Raw genomic sequence first — 24537 nt, forward strand, 5'->3', positions numbered from 1 at the left:
GTTCCTATAATGACCAAAAGTGGGTGACTAGTCAAGCTACATGTTTCAGGAATGTGAAAAGAGAAGTGTAGCAATAAACAAAATGTAATGTCCACATATTTCTTAAAATTCAATCCAAAAAACATACATTGATCTTACTGATGTACTCCCCCAAAATGAATGATATGGGATAACAAGAATTTAAGGAGAATTATTAGTAGATGTCTCTAAGACAGTGGCCCTTAATAAGCCTAGTTCAATTAATATATATTTGCTGCATTCCTTTCTGTGTGGGATTACTGTTAATTTTATTGGTACCAGTTGCTGTGTAGCTTGGCTGTCTTCCTGTGAATAAAAAGGCTTGTTTACCATCTTAAGGGACTTGACAGTTGGTAGTGGGTGAATTGCTATTAAAAAAGAACTAGAAACAAACAAATACCATTCAACACCATCAGACAAACACTTGAATGGAGCAGGGTTAACAGGAGATGTTGAGGTAGAGATTAACATCTTTCCCCTGCTGGAATTAATCCTCAGGATGGGTAAACACTGTCCCACTCGCCTCCAAATTTGGGGGATGAGTGCTGAACTGAAAATTTCTATTGGGTCTGGGAAACCCAGGGGTACAGAATACGAAGGTGACTTTGGCTAAGATGTGGAGATTCTTTTTCTACAGAAAAGGGGCAAAAGTATTTTTTTAAGTCCAGAAGGTCCAGCTAATATTTAAAACTGAGGCATCTTCCTAATTCATTGAACAAGAAGGGGAAGAAAATACAACCCAATCAGACTTGCAAGATTCTATAATCATAGCCAATCTCAATAAAAGTAATTTTAGATACCCTGTGGCATTCCTTGCATGTTCTGATCTAGCAAGTTGGGCCAGGAGTGAAATGCTCTGAAGTCTGCTACGGGTTTGCTGTGCATGTGCATGCGTCGCAGGCGCTAAGAAGCCTTTTGAGTCCACAATGGTAAGTAGATCAGCGGGGGGGGGGAGAGCTGTGCTGCGTAACTTAGATTCACTAGAAAACGGGATTTCCTGCTTTCTAGCAAATATAAATCATGCGGCACAGCTGATCGTCGGAACTTTTAAAAAACTTTTTTTAGAATTTTTTTACTACCAGTTTGGGCAAACTGGTAGTTTTAAAAAATGCTTTAAAAATAAAAAAAAGTTCCGATGATCAGCTGTGTGACATTTTTTTACTACCGGTTTGGGCAAACTGGTAGCATTTTTACTACCAGTTCAGGTGAACCGGCCTAAATCCGTATGGTAGTATTTCACCCCTGAGTTGGGCTGATTGTGGGTCACCAAAACCCAAAATCATCAGCTGTTGGTCCTCCATATGTTTAGAACATCCACTTATCCTGCTGCATCATCCATCCAGAGAGAAAGTTATAATTGAACAGGAGGTCACAGTGCTGGATACCCCAGTCTGTTGCCTCCACTCTGGACAATATGGAGAGTCCTTCCTTTCTCTAGAGAGTCCTCTTTTCAATTCCCTGGGCTGGAGTGGATGAGATGGAAATTCCTCTACCTCCCAATTCTTCTGAATGAGGGGAAGGGAAAACCATTTTTCTTCAGCATCACCAGAAACATAGGTAGAAAAAAACAGAAGAATTAATAATTTCCCAAGGCTGCATGTTCAGGTGGAAGAGCAGGAAGAAAATTTCATTCATGAATGGGAGAGTGGCAAAGGATGATTTGAAGGGCAAAGTGGCATAACAGCTGATAAAGCCAATAACAAATTGTCTGAAACCTAATGAGTCTATTATGGGAATAGGGGCAGGTGGCAACTCCTACCCAAAGTCAGGCGGCCTTAAACAACCCTTGCATTCCATGGGGAAGCAGAAAGGAGCCTAAGAATTAATCTATGAATTCCTTAGAACTGCTTGAATTTTATACTTTGGAATTTCTTTCAAAGGCTTTCATAGTTCTTCCAAAAAAAAACCATGTTTATATATATTTTTAAAAGCTATTTTCTGGAATCACTGCCTGTGTATTTCCAAATTCTGGCATCAGCCAGGAGAAACCTGACAAAACCTTTGCCACAGACACATTCTTGTGCAATCTGCTCTAGCAAAAAGCAATTTATTTAATTCGTGTTTGTACTCTGCAATTCCTCATAGAAATCTGGAGAGCACAAGTGGCAAATACAAACAATATTACCTAATAATTGACTTAATTTTTCTTCGTGAGATGTTCTTCCCTTTTTTTCTATGTGCAATGTAATTGCTTTCATTTTTTTTACTTTCTCCTTTAATGTATATTTCACATTTCACATTCAATAATTCAAGAAGATGCTGAAGCTTCATTGGTATTAATTTATTTTTGAAGCTTGACAGCTATTTGCTTTTTTAAAAAATTGCCATTTAACTAGGAAGCATCTAAAGAATTCCATTACAAAGAACCCTCAGCTAATGATCAGATATTACGATATTATGTTTGTACAATCAGCTGTTACAATCAGAAGCAAAAGATGAAAACTATCCCAAACGGGAACAATTTTGATATACAGAATAAAGGTATAATCTCTTTTACTTGAGCATAATAGATATGAGACATCAACAAGACCTACTTTGTGTGTTTCATTTTTCTTCTTAGTGGTTTTCCACAAGTACAAGATCCACCTTTTTTTTCTGATTCAACCAAATGTTGATTGATTGACTGAGAATTGACCAACCAGCTTATTGCTTAAGCCTTATGTCATGGCACAGAAAAAGTGACTTGCTCAAGATCATCCAGCCATCTTTCATGCCTAAGATAGGGCTAGAACTCACAGTCTCCGAGTTTCTAGCCAGGTACCTCAAACACTAAACCAAACTGGTCTCCAAACCCCTCTCATGCATACAAGCAGAATAACAGAGTTGGAAGGGACCTTGGAGGTCTTCTAGTTCAACCCCCTGCCTAGGCATGAAACCATACACCACTTCAGACAAATGGTTATCCAATCTCTTCTTAAAAACCTCCAGTGTTGGAGCATTCACAACTTCTGGAGGCAAGTTGTTCCACTGATTAATTGTTCTAACTGTCAGGAAATTTCTCCTCAGTTCTAAGTTGCTTCTCTCCTTGATTAGTTTCCACCCATTGCTTCTTGTTCTACCCTCAGGTGCTTTGGAGAATACCTTGACTCCCTCTTATTTGTGGCAGCCCCTGAGATATTGGAAAATTGCTATCATGTCACCCCTAGTCCTTCTTTTCATCAAAGTAGGCATGCCCAATTCTTGCAACCGTTCTTCATATGTTTTAGTCTCCAGTCCCCTAATCATCTTTGTTGCTCTTCTCTGCACTCTTTCTAGAGTCTCCACATCTTTTTTACATCGTGGCGACCCAAACTGGATGCAGTATTCCAAGTGTGGCTTTACCAAGGCATTATAAAGTGATATTAACATTTCATGTGATCTTGATTCTATCCCTCTGTTTATGCAGCCTAGAACGGTGTTGGCTTTTTTGGTAGCTGCTGCACATGCTGGCTCATATTTAAATGATTGTCCACTAGGACTCCAAGATTCACACAGTTACTACTATTGAATAAGGTATCACCTATGCTATACCTGTGTATTTTGTTTTTCTTTCATAAATGTAAAACCTTACATTTTTCATCACTGAATTTCATTTTATTAGATACAGCCCAATGTTCAAGTCTGCTAAGATCCTTCTGTATCTTAAGCCTATCTTCTGGAGTGTTGGCTATTCCTGATAGCTTGGTGTCATCTGCAAATTTGATGAGTTCTCCATCTATCCCATTGTCCAAATCATTGATGAAAATTTTGAAGATTACTGGGCATAAAACAGAGCCTTGGGGTATCCCACTATCTACTTCCCTCCATGTAGATACAGTTCCATTAAGGACTACACATTGAGTGTGATTGGTCAGCCAGTTACGAATCCATCTGGTGGTGATGTTGTTTAACCCACATTTTTTTATTTTATCTAGCAGTAGGTTATGATCTACTTTATCAACCACCTTACTGAAGTCCAAGTAAATTATATAGACAGCATTCCTCTGTCCACTAATTTTGTCACTTAATACAATCCCTTAATACAATTATTTTTGGTTTCCATTACCCAATATCCTTCACCCATTTAGCCAACACAACATTAAAGGAGAAAGTACTAAGCCCAAAATTGACTGTTGAGTAATAATTTCTTACTTTTCTCCACTGCCAAAAATTTATGTTTTATGTGTTTCAAGTTCTTTCTTTGTTTTAAGTTAGCAAATCATAACAAAGACAAGTTCTCTTATCTCCTCTTTGCTAAATGTAATCCAAAATCTTTGATGTGGAACTTTATTAAAGGATTTTTGGAAATCAAAACATACCATGTTGACAGGTTTACCTCGATCCATTTGCCCGTTGACACTCTCAAAAAATTATAGAAAGCTGAAATAAGATTTATCAGTGCAGAATCCCATGTTGATTTTCTTGCAGCAAACTTTGTTCCTCTATATGCTTAGTTGTTTTTTCCCCTTTTCATTACCATTAACACCAATTTGCCCAGAGCAGATATTAAGCTGACTGGACTCTAATTTCCCAGATCTCTTGGGTCAATTTTTATGCATGCGGAATTGGAATTTAATGGCAGGGAAAAAACAATAATAAAAATAGCACAGATTATAATGTACTCCCAAAGTGAACATGTACATATAAAATATATCAAGATACTTTCCCCCATCTCTTTTCTGGAATTAAAATATAGACACATGTCTGCTCACATTTCTCTTTTTAAGCAAGCCTCCCTCAAGGACAACATGAACAAATGTATAAAAATGAGCTAATTTGTATCTAAGGGCAACAATGCTTTGTACATTTGTGTAGCTGGAACCTCCAAGGCAGACATTAAATATAATATTATCACAGAAACCTTAGAAAATTACTTCATCCATCTTTTATCCATCCATCTTTTATCCACTACTGCTGAAATGGGATGGATAAATTTGATTCTGCACTGAAGGAATAATTTTAAAACTCCATTATCACTACTAAATTCACCAAAATGTAATTATGGAACAAAAAAAAATACAAAGGTTCTTTCTGCAAACTTTTATTTTCTAAAAGGATTATTTACCAGAGTACAATTTTCAAGGCTATAGTAGCCGATTTTGCGGAATTTCAGATTAATGTACTTGGTCAGATTATGGAGAGTCCAGCATACACACTTGTATTAATATTTCTATAAACAGATTGTGGGAATAAATTTTGCTCATACTGGAAAAAAGACATAGCACCAATGAGATCAAACTGGGAATTTAAACTTACAGAATATGTAACAATGGTGAAACTTTCTCTCCGTCTCTCCCCTCCCTCCCTCTGTCTGTGTGTGTGTCTGCATGCGCATTGTACTTGTATCAGAAGTTTAATTACATTTAAGACTAAATGGCTCACATCTATATTACATATTACATAGCAACATAAATACAAAAAATTTAGTGTATGGTTTTTAAAGCTTATGTCAACAGGCACTGCAAACTGGTTGGAGAACAAAGAAGGGGGAAGTTGGAAATAAATATTTATTTATATTGCTTTTATGTGTGCATTTTAAAATTAAATTATTATTATTACATTTATTTGCCTTTCACTTTGTGGTTCTCTGTATAATTAAATAATAATATAGTGAAGATTTTAGCACTGAACTCAAAATATTTATACTTTTGGATAGTATAAAAATGACTTTAAATACTCTGCTTAAAACTTTTATTAACTTTACAACCTCAGTAATTATCTCTTTATCCATCTTTTCTGAAAATATACTTTTGTTTTAACAAAAAGGATTTTTAAGAACACAAAAATAAAGCTAATTTTCCCAAGTTAAGCATGTCTGTTATTGCTCTGCCAGATACTGTACCTTTCTTCCAGTTCAACTTTTATATGTAAATCATTAAAATTTGAATTTTTACAATAACTTACAGAGGTAGTCCTTCACTTGTGACCACAATGGAATCCAAAATGTATGTTGCTGAATGAGAAATTTGTTAAATGAATTTTCCCCCATTTTACTATTTCTTTTGCCATATTGGTGGAGTGAATCATTGCAATCGTTAAGTTAATAACACGGTTGTTAAGAGAATCTGGCTTCCCCATTGACTTTCCTTGTCAGAAGGTCACAAAAGGTGATCACACGGCCCCAAGACACTGCAAGTATCACAACTATACACCAGGTGCCAAGCATCCCAATGTAAATTGCATGATCATGGGGATGTTGCAATGGTCAAAAGTGTGAAAAACGGTCATAAGTCACTTTTTCAGTGCTGTTGTAACTTAAAATGGTACTAAATGAACTGTTTTAAGTCGAGGACTATCTGTATTAAGAATGTGATCTCATTAATGTGCCCAAACTTAGGAACTAACTGAGATTTTAACTCATGCTTTTATCACTAAAGCAAGTATTTTATTAGGTTTAAATGTTTATAATTGTGCTGGCTATAGGCTACAATAAAATTTGTTGTGATTTAATTTGGTCAGGATGCACAAACCTTCTGCTATTAAAAAGCAATTATTACAAGAGAAAACTGTGATATCTGAAAGTTTTACAAACCTTCAAATTATAAATTGTACGTTTAGACACATATCCCAAATCTTAAAACTGAGAACATTATATCTGACTTTTCACATATACAAGTGTGTATGTCTATACACAAACACATCAAACAACACATGCATTTGCTGTTCACTGATCAGTTTTTAATATTAACCTGTCACTGAGGAGATATAAAATACTGCTGACATTAATCCTTGCATTGTTTAAAGGATTTTGAAATGCCAATTCTGAAGGCTGAGACAGAAGCTTTCAGTCCAGGTAAACATATACAGGTGGCCCTTGACTTACAACCATTTGTTTAATGACCAATCAAAGTTACAACGGCACTGAAAAATTGTGAATTATCACATACTTACAACTGTTGCAGCAGCCTTGTGGTTTCATGATCCATAATTGGCCACTTGGCAACTGGCATGCGATCATCTTTAGCAACTCTCTGACAAGCAAAGTCAATGGGGAAGCCACATTCACTTACTTAGTAACAGTAACATGTTAGTAACTTAACAACTGCAGTGATTCACTTAACAGCTGTGGTAAGAAAAGTCATATAATAGAGCACTTAATTGTCTTGCTTAGCAATAAAAAATTCTGGGCTCAGTTGTGGTCTTAAGCTGAGCACTACCTATAACGTATCAGCTTCAAGGCTACTAAACACCCACAAAGAATATCTGTTCCAGTGGTGGGTTGCCAATTTTTTTACAACTGGTTCATGCGCGCTTGTGCGCAATGCTTCTGTGCATGCGCAGAAGCATCCAGGCAGGTGGGCGGATCCTTCCGCCACCACTACTACTGGTTCATCCAATCCAGGCCAAACCAGGAGCAACCGACCTCTGATCTGTTAATTTGAAAAGAATAAAGGAAGAAGCCATGAAACTATAACATTCCTTCATATCTTCTCAATGCCAGTGAGCAATCAATTGCTGGTTATAGCCCTGTTTTTGTTTATGTACCTAGACTCTACCTAAGCTGTGTCTATGATCTTCTCACAGGAAAGCTACCTGAAAGTGTATAAGTTTATTACCAAACAAGAAACAGGGGGGAGAGATTGTTCCTCCAAAGAAAATGGCTTCTAGTTCACTGCACTGCATGAGTGGGATGAAGTCAGACAAAAATCTGAACCTAGACTGCGCTGTAAAGAGCACTGAAATTGTTTCACACTGCTTAAACATGATCAGGAAACCCAATCCAAATTCTGACTCCTGAGAAAGATCAATAATTACAGCAGATCTTATTCCAGAACAACAAGTAAGATAATACACATAAAAGCTTCATTGGATCTGAAAATGGGACCCCCCGCAAAACTATTCTACAATGTGCAACCAGGGAAAATCACTTTTCATTTGTTATAAAATCTGGAACTCACTGTGAAATCACTTCCCCCTCTTTCCAATGTAGCTGAAATCAAGTTCCTCTTGGAAACAGTAATGCTTTGAATACAAATGTCCACAAGAGAAAATGTGTGTGCTTATATAAGCTAAGATTCATGTCCATTCAACTGTACATGTGAAGACCCACACATTTTCTTTTCCAAGTGCAAAGATTTGCAGGAGACTGACATCACTTCAGTGAAATCAGTGGGAGGTTACAAAGATTACTACTTTTTTTTACTACTGTACTGAAGAAGGCTGGAAAAAGATAATTATCCTATAAATTCAAAGCATGGGAATGCTTGCGAAATTAGGAACATACAAATTACAGGGTCACTAGTGATAACATTTAGTGCATTAGTTAAGTAGTTACTAAATTCCAAAAGCAAGGGGATATTTCAGATGAAGGCAAGATAATCCAAGTAAATTAAACTAAAGTTGATATTTCTATATAATAGACCCAAAGCAGGCTGCACAAAATTATTTTTGATGATGTAAATGGCCTATAAGGGAATCTTATGCTTCAGGATGCTTGGCCCTTCCCAAACTCCTTGTCAAGGTCTGGGGAAATCAGGAGATTCAGGCAGTTTAAATGAGTATAAAGATTTATTGCAAGCTTAAGCTTTCTACAAGAATCTGAGCTACTAACAATCAAGAGAAACTTGAGGTAATTAAGAAGGCATTCAAGGCGGGCTGGACTTAGATCTCTTATGGGCATAAAAGGACTCATGACTTATGACACCTTTGACTCCTCCCTCAGCTCAGCCTGGTCTTCTCCTACACCCATTTAGCGCTTCTACTGTTTAAGAAGATACCACTTCCATAAAAGCGTGACCTTGAAATCCAGCTCTTTGCTCATCTGCAAACACATTCTCCTTTTTAGTAGTATTTCCTTCCAACATTTACTGACATATGTACATTCAGCTGCTTAAAACTGTCTCAAACTGTGCAAGCAGATTTATTATAAGATAAATTACATAAGAATCCTGCAAAACTCTTCATAATAATAGAATCAAGAGGGTCACTTTTAGAGGGAGAAATTCCCCTTGAATGAAGGAACACAATAGAATTCAGATTTCCATTTGCCTATTTAATTCATGTTCTTCTAAATCATAATACCTACTCTCTTCTTCCTTACCAACCATTTGTCAGTCAAACACTTCTCAATTAACCCATTAGACAGGCATAACTGTCAAATACATACATCATTTTATTTTTCTATGTCTTGAAGAACATAGACCTTAAATAATTTCTTAGTCTTATTATTGTCTCAATTTTCTATAACTTTTATCTGACTTTTCTTTTAAATCCAGCCATTCCTACTTGCCCTTTTCTTTTACAGAATTTGCAGAAGCAAGACGACATAAAAAAAGCCTACAATCCATATTTTTAATCTAGAAACGCAATACGTTACACACAAAAATATCTTGATTTACCTTCAAAAGAAACATAATATGCTTAAGAGGAATCTCATCACTTGGTCTTTATTTAAATGTATTGGCTACCAACTTCAATGGGTTCCAGGGAATATACACATTTAGAAAAACAAGATTTAAAAAATCCATAAAAACAGCTAAAAACGTTAAATCAGACATCAATCACAAGAGTAACTTGATTACACAATTTGCAATGCTTTCTTTACAAAACTGCAGTAATAACAAATGTTATAATAGTAGTAATCTGTACCCAATAGTGGAATGTAATAGAATATTCAAGAATTTAGTGATTATGGAAGTTCACTTCATAAATGATAATCTCTAAGCTGTAGAGTTTGGCATTCTATATATACAATTTCCCCTTTTGTATGTCATAGCTAGTTTGCTTCAGATGTAATTTCTAAGTGTTATACTGAATACCATTGTCACACAAAGTTGCTTTTACAAAATACAGTCCAGGATTTGGTAAACACCAATGGTCTACCATACTTATATATTCTAGCAATAGCACTTAGAGTCTTAGATGTATATACCGCTTCATAGTGCTTTACAGCTCTCTCTAAGAAGTTTACAGAGTCAACATATTGCCACAACAATCTGGGTCCTCATTTTACCAACCTTGGGAAGGATGGGAGTCAATCTTGAGTCCCGTCAGGATTGAACTGCTGGCAGTTGGCAGGATTAGCCTGCAATACTGCATTCTAACCACTGCACCACCAGGGCTTTTCTTCTGAAACTGCATGTCACAGAATTAATGATCATGTCAGTAATGAAACTTACCCTCTCCATTCTACTGAATATGCTGAAGCTTATTTGTTGAGTATAAAATTACTTACCATCAGTGAACATCTTATATTGCTCCTATAATCTTCATGTGCTCCACAAACTGGGGACACTAATATGAGTTTTTACTGGGTGCACCCCATCCTTTGATACATGGTATTGTTCAAGTCCATCCACTGATCTTTGTATTTAAATAGCCACATCTAATTCTCTATCAATGGAGGCCAGAAAGTAAACTTTGAGTCCAATTTCAGACTGATTAACATGAAAAGAAAATATGTCATTTCTTGGCATGTTATTGATTGCAGGTCAGGTGGATCAATGAATCAAATAACTTTTCCCATATACAGGCCTGCCAATTTCCTTGTTTCATCTTTATCATCTGTTGTATAAAGCTATCTGCCAGATGTTCATTGCAGTGTCTTTCTCCACTGGTCACCTTTCTGGGTGATTTTTACTATGGTCCATACGGTCATTTCTAGGCTTATCATGAGAGAGTATTGCTTTTTCATCAAAATCTACTAAGTCAGGTTCACAGTTAGCCATTAAGGTATTGTTGCTCATTAGTCCGAACTGATCCAAATACTGCATCAGGCATCAGTGCTATAGACACTCGGTATTGTGTCAAATCCCCAATTGCCAAACAGGAAGCATTGTACTGGGAACTGCAAAGAGGCCAGATGGGAAACAGACATGACTGGAACTTTGGAAACTTTTTGCTTATGTTGGCATTACTTAAATCTGTGATTGTATTGAAATATACAATCACAGACTCTTGCATCATTGGCTGACAGGTATCCCATCTGTTGCACCAGATGTGCCCATTATGGGCCCTTGGGTTGACTGTGCAATTGCCAAGAAAGGATTTATATAATTTGCAAAACGTGCTGCTTTTGCAACGATGACTTGCCCTATGGTTAATTAAGCTACCCAATGCAATCCACAGACAAATTGATAATATGTTCAACATTCCTTGCTCATAATTTCAAGGGCATCCAATTTTTATCCCCTGGTATATTATTTCTCCTGCAGCAATGCTATTCATAAACGTTATACACTTGTGTGTACCATTTATGGGCTATGTGTTCAGTCTTTGCAATGTACAAAGTACCCCAAAAGCAGTCACCGAAATAAATATCAGTCATTACAGTGTTATTATTTCTAACGTACTATCATTATGTTATACTCTAATGCTACTTATATGTTTTGCAAATATTGCGGAGGCAAGGATCTCTGTAGAAACAGTCATCTAATTTAAGTTTGAGATCCAAAAGATCCCCGTAATGATCTCCAAAATCTCCAACCTTATCACTCAGGTAAAAAATAGCAAGGTGTGTAGGTGCAATCAACGCCTCCTGCAACTAAATGCTAACTAAATGGGGCTCCTATTTTAGCATCCTTATTTATACATATAGACCAATTGATGGAACAGGTTGCAAGTTTGGAGTTACTTCATAACTATCATTATATTTTTCAAAAGTGTTAAGCCTAACCATCTGACTACTACCCAAAAGGCTTATTAAGAATAGTTAGTAAATTATATCACAAGACTTATATAACATCTTGATTGCATAATCCAACAGAAGAACCTAGCTGTCCTGCTCCAGGTGCATTGTGCACACATGAACACAGAATTAGGTTGCTGTGTACAGTACTACTGGTAAGCACAACAATGGCAGGCAGAATGTGTGACCAAACGCACAAATGCTTTAGCAAAACCCCAAACCCAAATGAGCGTGCTCACAAACCATTTTCGAACAGCAGGAGTTCAAAGAGTTCAGCAGTTAGAAGTATTGGCAGATCAGGATTCCAAGATCTTGGGATGATAGTCGTCGGCCAGTCTGGGTTCAGAGTGGCAGAGCTGTGAGGAGGCAAGAGATTCAAGATTTCAGGCACATGGAACTCAGGTAGAATAGTTATTCCTCATAGAGCCTTCTGAGCGAAGGATGACTTTGAAGTATAGTCTCCACCAGGTGGGAGCCACTCACCCTTGCTGTATGAGGTGGTGCAAAAAGTGTCTTTGTTCTGATTGGTATAGAGCATGATATACTCAAGAGCTGGCAAGAATCCTGGTCCTCGTCATGTGACTCGAGGCACTGCTCAGGGGTGGGTTGCTCCCAGCATTACTGCCAGTTCAGTGCATGCATAAATTTGTGCAATTACAATTGTTCTGTGCATACGCAGAACTAAAAATCAAGATGGCGGCCCATAGGACCAGCAACCCGGGCCCCAAAATCACTACCGGTTCAGTTGAGCAGTTCTGAACCCACTTCTGGCACTGCTGTGACTGCTGGTGGGGTCAGCCTCTAGTGCTAAACTGCTTCCTGAAGTTGACACTCCCCAGCAGATTCAGAGTATCACAACATTGGATTCAGATTCATCTGAGCTGGCCCAGACACCCGTGAGGGAACAAGCTGAGGTCAGGCCAGGCCACTGCAGCAGTGAAATTATTCAGAGCTAAGGTTTCAGTTTGCTTCATAGAACTAAAGTAACGTTTTTGTTATATGGTGCACAATTTTACCCTTATAAAAATGCAAAGCTTTTAGAAGCAATGCATTCCAAATTTATGAGAATCTTTCTCCCTGCCACCTGATTGATTCCCAATGCCCTACTGTGAGTTGAATTAGGATTGTTTTCTATACTAGCCCAGTTGAGACTATAAAGTTTAAGGTACTGGCTGCAAAAAAGTTGTGGAAGTGATTCACTGGCCCAATTTATTCTTATGGATAAATTCAATTCCTCATGGAAAACTATAACCAATGTTTTCTCCCTCTATGGCCTCTCAATTCAACTACTAACAAAGGGTTGTGGAGAAAGTCAGATAAGGTATCCTTGATATCATCTCAAGCAGATAAGCCTAAAATTCTAAATTATGCTTCAGAAAACTTTTGTCAACATGTCTGCACTATTCCAAACTAACTTTTCCACCCCAAATAGAAGAGCTTTTCAATCAGCTAGGTTTAGGATCCTAGCCCTGAAACTGGTAGAGGGTAACTCAATCACATCCTCTACAGGTAGTCCTTGACTTACGGCCACAATTGGAATTAAAATTTCAATCATAAGTTGTTACGATCACAAAGCAAGTCATTATTTGACAGGATCTGATTTTACAACCATTTTTACTGTGGTCATTAAGCAAATAATAGGGTTGAGAGAATCCAGCTTTCCCTGATTGTCTTTGCTTGTTGGAAGCCAGCTGTGAAAGTTGCAAAACATGATCACATGATTGAAAGATGCAAACCATTGCAAACTATCATTAAAAGATGTAAGTTGAGGACTATCTCTATTACACTTGTCACTGCGTATGTTCAAATGCAGCCAACCCCCCACATCCTGTTGCATTGCTCATCATATCAGGACTGATCTTGTGCATTGCAATACCCACTCCTTGCCAGGCACATAGGCTGGACTGAATCAAGAGCATAACTGCCATAAAAATGTCTATTCTGCTCCATTGTCTACAAGAAGTCAAAGTAATTGAATTGACCCGTTTGTCTGGCTGGCATCATTCTAGTAACTAAAATAGTGTTTCTCAATAATTACTGTTTATTACAGATAGTCCTCGGATTATGACCACTCATTCAGTGACTGCTAAAAGTTACAATCGCACTGAACAAGAGAGACTTATGAATGGTCCTCAAAGTTGCAGCATCCCCACCATCATCTAATCCAACTCGGGCACTTGACAACCAACTCACAATTATGACGGTTACAGCGTCTCATATTCACACAGTTGCATTGGCAAACCTCTCTGCCAGTTTTCTAATGAAAAGTCAAAGTGGAAAATGGCAAGAGTTTGTACCACATTCCCACTCTCGCAGGTTCTTCCACCGAGGAGCCTCCAGACAGCATGAGGATTTCCTATTCTGTAATGCCTGTCCACACTCTATAGTGCCCACCTGCAGCACCAGCCGACTGGTATGCCAAAGCACTAGGAGTTAGCCTGCTGCCTTCTGCAACGCCTGCCTACCCACACTCCCTAGTACCCATCTGCTACACTCGCTTACTGCTGCACTCCATAGTGTCCATCCAACTGCACTCTGTAGCACCTACCCACAACGCCTGTCTGTACACACACACTTCATTATCCCTGCCCATGGATTGATGCACTCTGTAGCATCAATCCATGGCACCCACATTCAGCTCTCTCCACTAGCCTGTTTGCTTGGGACTTTGTTTCAGCACTTCTACCTTTGTTACAGACACATGAGGTCCTTGCTTAACAACCTACATGATCCCTAATAACAGCAATGGGGACTGTCAGGATAGCCATCTCTAAGTGTGTTGATGACAACATCACTTGACGATAGAAATTTCAGTCCCAAGAACTACTTGTACTATTTTATCAGTTTAGTGCTTGAATTTATGCATATATCTTTTCAGTTCTACGTAGTCTTAATTTGCTCTGTATGTTTTTTCAATATGATCTCTGACCATAAACAAATACATGTCAATCTTTTTACATTTAGGATTAAGAGATACAACCAGGTGCAGCATGGGTGCATGCCTTCACACTTCTCGGGATCTTGAAACAATGCACAACTCTGCCATCCCATTCTGTCTGGTTTTTATCAGGCTTGTGTTACATTGATATTCTCTTTGAAGCTAAACTGTACACAAGTTGAGATACATAACAGGCTGGATAAGCTATTTAAAAGCAGCGTAGGTTTTCTAAAATACAGACTTCTCAAAATTACGCAATCCAAGGCAAGGGAAGAAAATAAAAACTCAGAATAAGAACAAAAAACCATCAGTCATTCTATTCTGGTCAATAAGACAGCTATAAGCCACCCTGAAACAAGATGCCATTGCATTTGTCAAGACTCTGTTCAGTAAAACCGGAAGCTTTCCAGGCAGCAATTCAAGGGCATACTCTTGGTAGAAGTTCGTTTAATTGCAGGTGCTAGAAAATCCATTCAGCAAAGAAATTCAGCAACTAGAGAGAATAAGACATAAATCACAGCTAGAGCAGAATCAAAGTTCAAATCTCACACTTCTTTCTTCCTCCTGTGCAATGTAATAGGCTAAGAGTTTCTTAGTTTTGGGCAGAATGAGAGATTGACGCCTGAATATTGTTATTATAACACAGTCTGATCTTTCTTTCTCACTTTACCTGAATAAGCTCTCACATGGTAAGTCAGCAATTTATTTTATACTGTTAGCTCCCTTTTTCTTTGCATGCAGGTCTGAAGTTTCAATTTACATTTACTGTAGCAAAAAAGATACGATCAGGCTTTTTTTTTGAGGAAGTGCCTTAAACAACAGGTGCCTTGCTTCCCTTTCAAAAGGTAATTATGTTCTGTAATTTCCTTAGTTTTTTCTATCTTATTTTGTCTGTATGGAAATCATACCTCCACAATTATTCAGAGAAACACTTCTCTGTAGGTGTGTTTTTAACAATGCAGGTGACTCGAAATTCATAGCATTTCTGGAACATATAAAGGATTACATAACACTGACTTTGACTTTTCCTTTCACAATATATGACAATGCACTTAACAACTTCAACAAAACTTTATCATAAAACAGCTCCTTTCTTATGAAAGTCTGAGCCATAAATAAAACGTTTTGTCCCTCTTATAGTTAAATAACTGCACACTTGCTAACTATATAGGGCTAATAACTGGGGAGAGGCAGAAAAAAAATCAGAAAGATTTAGGCTGGAACAATGGACGGAAATAAAGAAAATTTTAAAAGTGTTTAAAAAATGGGCAGAACCTGGCTAAAGAGTAGTACGTGTGTGAGGGTGGACTAATGGATCACAATCTCAACTTGTTCCAACAGTGTAATGAAGCTGCAAAGAAAGCCAATAATATTTTGAAAAGTTATCCAGAGGGATTTGTGAATCTGGGTCACAGGAAGTAATTACCCTGTTGTATTCTGCCTTGTCAGGCTTCACTTGGAATACTGCATTGAATTCTGCACACACCATTTTGAAAAGGATGCTGATAAACTGAAGCAAATCCAGAGGAGGGCGGCTAGGATGCAAAAGGACTGGAAACCAAGGCCTAAGAGGAAGAGTTAAAAGGCCTAGTCTTGCTTTGATGTGGAAGAAAAAGGAACCCAACAGTTGTCTTCAAACATTTGAAGGGGTCACACACATTGTAAACAGTTTGGACTTATTCTCTCTTGTGCCAAAGGGTAAGACTAGAAATAACAGAATGGAACTTCAAGGCCATAGATATAGATTAGACATCAGGAAGAACTTCTAGATAGTAAGAATTGTCAGCAGATTGGATTGACACATGAGGTTCTCACTCTAAACACAATAATGGTCAGACTCAAATTATCCGACTTCAGACACATTATGTGAAGACTCTCTGGGAAAGCCCTAAAGGTGGGAAAGGTGGAAGGAAAGAGAAGAGGATGACCAGAAGCAAGGTGGAATAGACTCAGTAACAATGACAATGGATACATTTTTTGAGGACCTGAAAGACCAAGTTAGGGATAGATGGCCATGAAGAAAATACATCTATGTGGTTGCTGAAAAACATTGTTTGATGGCACATACTTACTATATTTTTGGACTATAAGAGGCTCCGGACTATAAGATGCATCTAGCTTTTGGGGAGGAAAACAAGAAAAAAAAATCTGCCTCTGCCTCCCAGCAATTTGCCTCCTTGCAGCAAACAGCAAACAGCCTGCTCAGCTTCAATACAGCCTGATTTAGCACGAGCAGCTGATTGGCGGTAGGATCCACCTCCTGGAATATCAGGGGATTGCCACCGCCACCGATCACCACCATCTGGAATGGACCAAAAATGGGGTGCACGGAGGCTGAAAATGGGGTGCAGGGAAGCAGCAATAGACGGCAGTAGCGATAGGCGGCAGCAGCGATAGGCAGCAGGAGCGATGGCCAGTGGCAATCCCCACAGTCTGGAACAGCTGATAGATGGTATTTTGGGAGGCAGATCCAACCGCCAATCAGCAAGTTTAGCTGCTTGTGCTAAATCAGGCTGTGCTGAACCTGACCAGGGTGTTTGCTGTTTGCTGCAAGGAGGCAAATTGCTGGGAGACAGAAGCTGAAGGGTGGGGACTGGCTGGGGGAGGCTTCAACAACATTCGCTCTATAAGACACACAGACATTTCCACCCACTTTGGGGGGGGGGTGCGTCTTATACACAAAAAATGTGGCAATCAAACAAACAAACAAACACATGGATATTTTAACATTCTGCTCCATGCAGACCAAAAAAACTTCAGGGGGAGACTGAGAGATGTACATAATATTGGGAGAAGAGGTGCATATACACCGACCCAAATCAGTGGTCTAGGTTTTGAAAATCAAAAACTTTATGGCAAATTAAAGAATGGTGAGGAATAGCGAACATCTCCCACCAAATCCAAAACACACTAGTAATTCAGTGAAAACCAGTCTCCATAAGTGCAGCACAGCCTTCACTTAAGTGCAGAAGGTTCCATGTGAGCCTGAATTCAAAGCTCCACAAGCCTCTTCATGAAGCTGCCGCATGAGATCACAGAGGTTACTGGTCACCATTCCTCACAAACGATTATTATAGGTTATTAGTCAATTGCTCTCAATCACTCTGGGCAGCTCACAACCATCTAAGAGATAAACTACAATCAAATCAATAAAACATAATAGATAATGATGGACAAAAAATGCAATTAATGAAGATTCTCATGTACACTATATTGCCAAAAGTATTCGCTCACCCATCCACATAATCAGAATCAGTTGTGAGCGAATACTTTTGGCAATATAGTGTATCATCCAAACAGGTCTAAAAAAAAAATAGCATTCTAGAAAATCTAAAGGAAGCACCCTAACTTTATGTTACATTATATAAAAGCTTGCCTCAGACCGGTCATAAACTGCCTGTGTTGAATTATAAACTTAGAAGTCAATGCATTAAACACAAGTTCTCAAATTTAGACGTTACATAACCCCTTAAAATGATGAATGAACCTGCATGAGCCTAAAACATTATTTCACTGGGCCCAGAGCTCAGCAGTAAGAAATACATACCTAACTATTACATTTTAAATTTATATATTGCAGGGCTTTCAAACACAGCAACTATCCAATGTCACTTGCAAAGAACACTGAACAAGTTTTGGGAATATATTCCCACTCTGCTTAGACAAGAGTGATACTTTTTATTTTTACATTAAAATAATAATAATAATCCGCCTCACGTCCCATAGTATTTAAAAAAGAATCTCAGTCTTTCGGGGCTTGTTATAGATCCAGGACACCAAATTTCAGGGGTTAGTATAATAGTATAAATATTTGATCTTCATTCCCCATTGCTGTAGAACATGTTCTTTCTATGCTTTTCAAAAATACCCACAAAGTCAGTTGAGTGATTAAATAAACAGCATGCCAACCAGACATTGGGAATTACAAAAAAGAAAGTTTGTTGCAGCTATGAACTTCAGGAAGCTGATAATATTACTGAAGCATGAAAAAGGATGATTCTGAGTGAGCAACTTGCGTAACTATCAACTTACTGAAGTTATATCCAGAAAAGCAATAGTGGTGCACTTTGTGCACCTGCAATCCCACTCAAGAATTAAATATCATTATCAGGGGACATCAGAATATGACTTTGCTTAGTTAACTCAGCATCCTTTAAAACCGCACCTATTAAGCTATCAACTACCTGCTGTCTGTCAAGATTATCTTACATAGCAAATCAAAAACTATTAGTTAGTGATACACCAAAACTTGATGTAATATAGCAGGTTGTTAGAAAATCATGAACATTTATTCATTCATTCATTCAACTTGCATGCCACCCATCTCTCTCTCAAATGATTCTGGGTTGCTTACAATACCATAAGAAAATAAAACAATTACAGGATGAAACCATTAAACATCATACATTAAGAGTTAAAACATTAATATTAAAGCAGATAAAAAGAAGCAATGGGTAGCCAAGGTGGAGGTGGAAACTTCTACTAATCTACTAGCCACCTCCAACACTCTGGGTGCCATGCTCAAGCAGTTTGAGTCGATATGAACTGGCTCTTAACCCTTCCATTTGCATTACTGTATACTATTAATATGGAACTGAGTACAGGTAATCCTCAAGTTACGAATGTAATGAAGCCTGCCAGTTACATTTGTAACCTGAGGATTTGTTGGAGTAAATCATGTTAAATGAACCTGAACACTCCCTGCATTTGCCCATGCATTCGCTAATCAAATGCACGGGTCCTTAAGAGCACGAGATATCTCCAGGGGGGGAAGACCATGGAGGGGGGGGCTTAGTGTTTCCAACCACCCAAGGCCTCCTCTAACCCATTGAGATATCTCCCCACCCCAATCCTACCTGACCGGATTCATTTACCCTTTGAAGATGTCAATGAACTGTGTTATCTCCAGCATCTCTGTCGCAGGTTCGCCTTGAGCAAAGGTTTACCGAAGCCTAGAGGGAGATTATGTCCCTCTAGAGTCTAGACTCTGATCACCTTTGCAAAAAGCCCTTGCCATCAAAAACAGAGCTGCTGCCCTGTCTCTCCCAGACTCCACTTTTGGTGTGGCTCTATTTTTGGTGGTAAAAGCTTTTTGGAAAGACAACCACAGTGTACAGGGATGCCATCTTCTATAAGCTTTGGCAAGCCTTTTCAAAAAGCCTTAGCCAGCAAAAACGGAGTCAGAGAAGCATGCGCCAGCCTCTCCTGAGCTCCGTTCTTCCTCGCAAAGGCTTTTTGCAAAGACCCATCACAGCCTATAGGGACACAATCTCTCGCCCCGACAGGCAAGGAAATGGCAAATGGAGGGAAGGCCTGAAGAATCAAAGCCTTCCATCCATTTGCAAAGCTTTTTGCTACAGATTGCATCCAGACCTCAATTTGGAGAGGGACAGAGGTCTAGCTGCTTGAGATCACACGAGATGAATGGCATGAGATCTCGTGCTATTGATCTCACGTGATCTTGCACTGTTCTCTGTGAATGCAACGAAGGCCTGAAGCAAAGAAACCAAAGGTTTGCTAGCTCTTCATGAGGTGAGTCTCCACAGACCCAATACCTGTGGAGACCCCCTGATGAGGGGGGGGGAATAGGCAGGGAGAATGTTGAGGGGCCTCTGCTGTTGTTCATAAGGGTGAATGAATGCCATCGTGCTGAGGCATTTGTAACTTTGACACTATGTCATAAATACTTGAGGGGATTATGTTGTAATTTCGAATGGTAGCTAAGTGAACTGTTATAACTCGAGGATTACCTCTATAAGATTCACTTTCAAATAAATACCTTAAGGATCAAGATACAATCCTGCAAAACCGAACTTTTCAATAATAAAGCTGAAGAACTATGCATACTAATCTAATAGTATGCCTCATTAAACTCAGTGGGCCTAGCTTCTGGAGGCATCTATCAGACTGTGCAGCGAGGCAATGTTTTTTTGCTTTAATCCAACATTTCTGCTGTGGCTTCTAACAAGAAACTTAATTATAAAATGTTGCTCCTTTGGTAGAGTTTGCTTCTTCAGATCTGTCATCTGGTGTGAAATGTGCCTACAAGACAAATACAGAAGCATTTCTTACTAAGAATTTATGGTGCATGGATTTCATTTTCAATACATTTGTACCATATAGCCCCCACCTCAGTGTTTCATTAGTTCTCTGTTGCTAGGGCTTTCATGTTTGAGTCTAGATAGGACAAAAATCAATTGGTTAAAAAAAACTGTCTCTGTCACTTAATGTATGTTGGGCAAGATTCATTGTATTGGATTGTTTTTAGCACAATACTTCACTTAAAGCCAGAAAACATTTTCACTATATTTAAGAGACAAGTACACATTGCAAACTGACAATAAAGGTCAGTAATATATGGTATGGCGATCTGAAATTTTCTAAGAGCCAGGTAATGTGTATCTGAATGTTCCTAAATTCCTCGATTGGGGGAAATCCGCTAAACGTACTCAGCACACAGGCTCGCATCTTGTACTGGCAAAAGACACAACTGCTTGGACAAAATGTCCACAGCTGCATTTTTAAGGGAAGATCTTCTTCCCATAAATGGATAGGATAACTATCAACCCAACAAAGGGCATATTTTCTAAATACTTTGAGTAATATACAAGGCGAAGTGCAACATTTTTTTCCCCTCATGAAATATTGGACTCGCATCAAAGCATAACCTAAGCCTTCCTGAACTAAGGAAAGTGAAAACTGCAGCTGGGAATATCATGCTCAGCAAATCCACGGAAATCAACCAGAAGAAATTCACTGAAGACATACTGCCAAACATTGATATGCCCCTCCAAACATTTTCCCAACCTTCTGGTGAGCCATCTTGAGAATCACCTGGAGCTTAACTTTGACAAGCTCCACTACACCCTTAGGAGAATAAATAAATATAAACATAGAGCCTCACTAAGGATGTAATAGCCCCCATTCTATCCAAAAGGCTGAGTTATGCAGGGCAGCAAGCAAAAGATCAAAACAATCAAAGTGTTACTGTAGTTTTGAAGCAAGCCAAGGTTTAGTATCCAGAGAGGCTAGGCATCAAGTAAATGTGCTCAATAGGTAAATAGATGAATAGCTTAGAAACCCAAAAATAATAGGCACATTGGACCAAAACCAGGAGCCAGATAGCAGACTGCTCATATTTCTGGACAACCAGAGATGTTGTATCGATGCTGATTTGGTCTTAAAACAGTGTTTTTTAATTTTTTATCTTCAGAATCTTTACTAGATCCAGCTGCTGTTACTGCTGCAGAGGTGGGTTGCTGCCGATTCACCCCGGATTGGGTGAACCGGTAGTGGCGGTGGCTGGAGGCTCTGCCCACTCGCTCGGACGCTTCTGTGCATGCCCAGAAGCGCCGTGCGATCACGTGAGCGTGTGCACACACAAGCAAACCAGTAGCAAAATAAATTGCAACCCACCACTGTGCTGCTGCTGCTCATCTCGGTCCAGTCAGTCAAAAATATTACTCAGGAACAAAAACTGGTAGCAATAGAAATATAAAGGAATAGAGAAGAACGGAGTAATTTTACACTTCCTGATCATCTGGATCCTACACTATTTGAATTCATGAAGGGCAGATATAACCACTGAATCAAAGTCAAAGTCAGTTGCCCTTTGCATAAAGAACAGTCCTGTCACGTCCTTCCCAGCAGTCCACAGATCCAAAGCTTCTTAAAATTCTTCCATCTTCTCATATACGTAGAAGCAGCATTTAATAGCCCAATATTTCTGTCCTATTTCTTAGAAAGAATATTTCCACTGAGTGGTTTTGAAAATTAGCGGGGAACAGGAAAAGAGGAAGGAGACATGACAGTGAACAAAAGCACCTAAAAATGATATTTCTCCCCTATGCACCATTTAAATACAGAAGGTACAATGTGGGAACAAACAGTGACTCTTCACAATAGTCAGCCAAGTTAACTCATTCTTTCTGCATTATTCCTGTAACCTTTGCTTACACAATGCTACCTCCAAAACATCGTATTTACAGGTAAGCAGAGTGTCCAAAATTGTTAGAAAAAGTCGTAAGAGTTTTTTCTCCTTTGCACTGCAGAAGTAAACCTTTGTGAAGCTACAATTCAATAGTCCTTAACCAAGTTAAGTGGTTAACTGTCATCAAATCGCATTGAGAAACATGACTTATGACCGTTTTTCTCACTCATGAACACTGCCACATCCCCATGGTCACAGGATCAAAACTTGGATGCGTGGCAATTGACATGCATTTATGACAACTGGATTGTCCCATGGTCATATGATCTCCTTTTGTGTCCCTCTGACAAGCAAAGTCAATGGGGAAGCCAGTTTCACTTGACAATTATGTTACTAACTTAACAACTGCAGTGATTCACTAAACTACTAAGGAAAGAAAGGCTGTAAAATGGGGCAAAAGTCACTTAACAACTATCTCCCTTAGCAACAGAAATGTTGTCATAAGTCAAGGGTACGTCTGTTAATTGCGCCCAAATCTCCAGGGCACCTAACATAGAGAAAGGTATCATTTTGTTTGGGAGGTATTCCCACCAATAACCTATTCCACAAATATTGTGCTGGGATTGTAAAGAAAAGAAGACACAGTTGTCTATTTGATTTTTAATGTCCCACCAATAAATCTTTCTCACTAGTTACAAACGAGTGGAAGTTTATTACAAGGCTTTTTCAGCGTAGTGATACACAGAACTTAAAAATGAAACTCAAAAGGCGTAGATTCTGGGTCACTCAAAGCAAATCAGCTTTGTAGTTGAGCAAAAGTAAATGACTTCTAGGCTTTTCAAATGATTGTCAAACAAATATCTATGTGGAGTTACTTCTAAATTTCTAACTAATCATCCAAAGCTTGCCTTTTCTTGCCTATAAAGAGAGATATTATGTGGAAAGCACAAGACTACACCAACCTTCTTTAATGAAAGACCTTCATTATTGTTACTGGATTTCTGGATTCACTAAGCAGATTTGCTAGCTTACACCTACAAATCCAAGATGCTTAAAATGCCTAAGTGTGTAAACTAAGCATCCCTGTTAAAGCTGCATAATACCAGAAGAAATTTCCAATTATTACTATGGTACCAGTTGTGATTGAGGATCAGTGTCTTTAATTATTCAAATGTAATGGAGAGTGAAGGTGCTTTATTGCAGGGGGAAATCCCATTTGTATCGTTTCACTAATTGCAACAGCTTCTCTATTTCCCGAGCGACTAAATGAAGAGTGAGAAACTAACTAGACAAGATAATACCGAAACTGGATAGAAACTGAAGAGCAAATATTTTAGAAACCCTACATATTCAATCAAACTTATACACATCCTCACATGTTTTTGGACATGAAGAAATGACTAAAAATAAGTGCAAATTGCCCAGAGGAAGTATATATTCTACATTTAAAATGAAAACCCAGATTGTTGGGGGAAATGTGCTAACTCTGTAAACCGCTTAGAGAGGGCTGTAAAGCACTATGAAGCAGTATATAAGTCTAAGTGCTATTGCTACTTACAATTAGAAAGTTGTACCAGTTCATACAGCAGGTTTTCAAACCATTCAAAAGCAACTCAGGAGATCTCTAGTGGCACCACAGAACATTCCATCACATTTCTTTATCAAGTACAAACTTTTCCTTGTCAAGCCTCTGCAGAGCTGATTTTTTGATCAAACGGAGCAACTGGATGCACCAAGCCTTAGCTATGGTCCTGGGCTTTACATCTGATCTTACCTCCACAATTGGGATCAGCATCTCAGTCATTGAGCGAAACGGTTAAGTGAGAGGTCACATGACTACTTTGCTCAACAACTGTATTCCAGGTTGTAGTCATTAAGTCACCTCACAGGTCATTAAATGGACTTGCCTCTCCTGCTTTGGGTCTTGCTTGATTTTGGCATGGATCTTATTTAACCAGCCTCCAGAGATTAGGAGTCTTCTTGGCAGGTGGCAGAAGCTTGCAACTTTCCTGCTGGCTTCCCCATTGACTTTGTTGGAAAGCCAGGAGAAAAGATTACAAAAGGCAA

The 24537-nt window shown here is 38.6% G+C and overlaps 1 protein-coding gene across 6 annotated transcripts in view; it reads right to left on the reverse strand.

Moving 5' to 3' along the window:
- Nucleotides 1-24537, reverse strand: part of SEMA5B (semaphorin 5B) — a 532760-nt gene that overhangs the window by 449409 nt on the left and 58814 nt on the right. For 4 of the 6 annotated variants that reach the window (XM_081938785.1, XM_081938792.1, XM_081938784.1 and 1 more), the window contains exon 2: nt 11846-11958. The exons of the other annotated variants lie outside the window; for them this stretch is intronic. The gene's annotated coding sequence lies outside the window, so the exon portion shown is untranslated. The remainder of the gene's footprint in view (nt 1-11845; nt 11959-24537) is intronic. 6 annotated transcript variants of the gene reach the window in all.

The sequence above is a fragment of the Natrix helvetica genome (assembly GCF_964273705.1).
Source record: "Natrix helvetica genome assembly, chromosome: 1".
NCBI lineage: Eukaryota > Metazoa > Chordata > Lepidosauria > Squamata > Natricidae > Natrix > Natrix helvetica.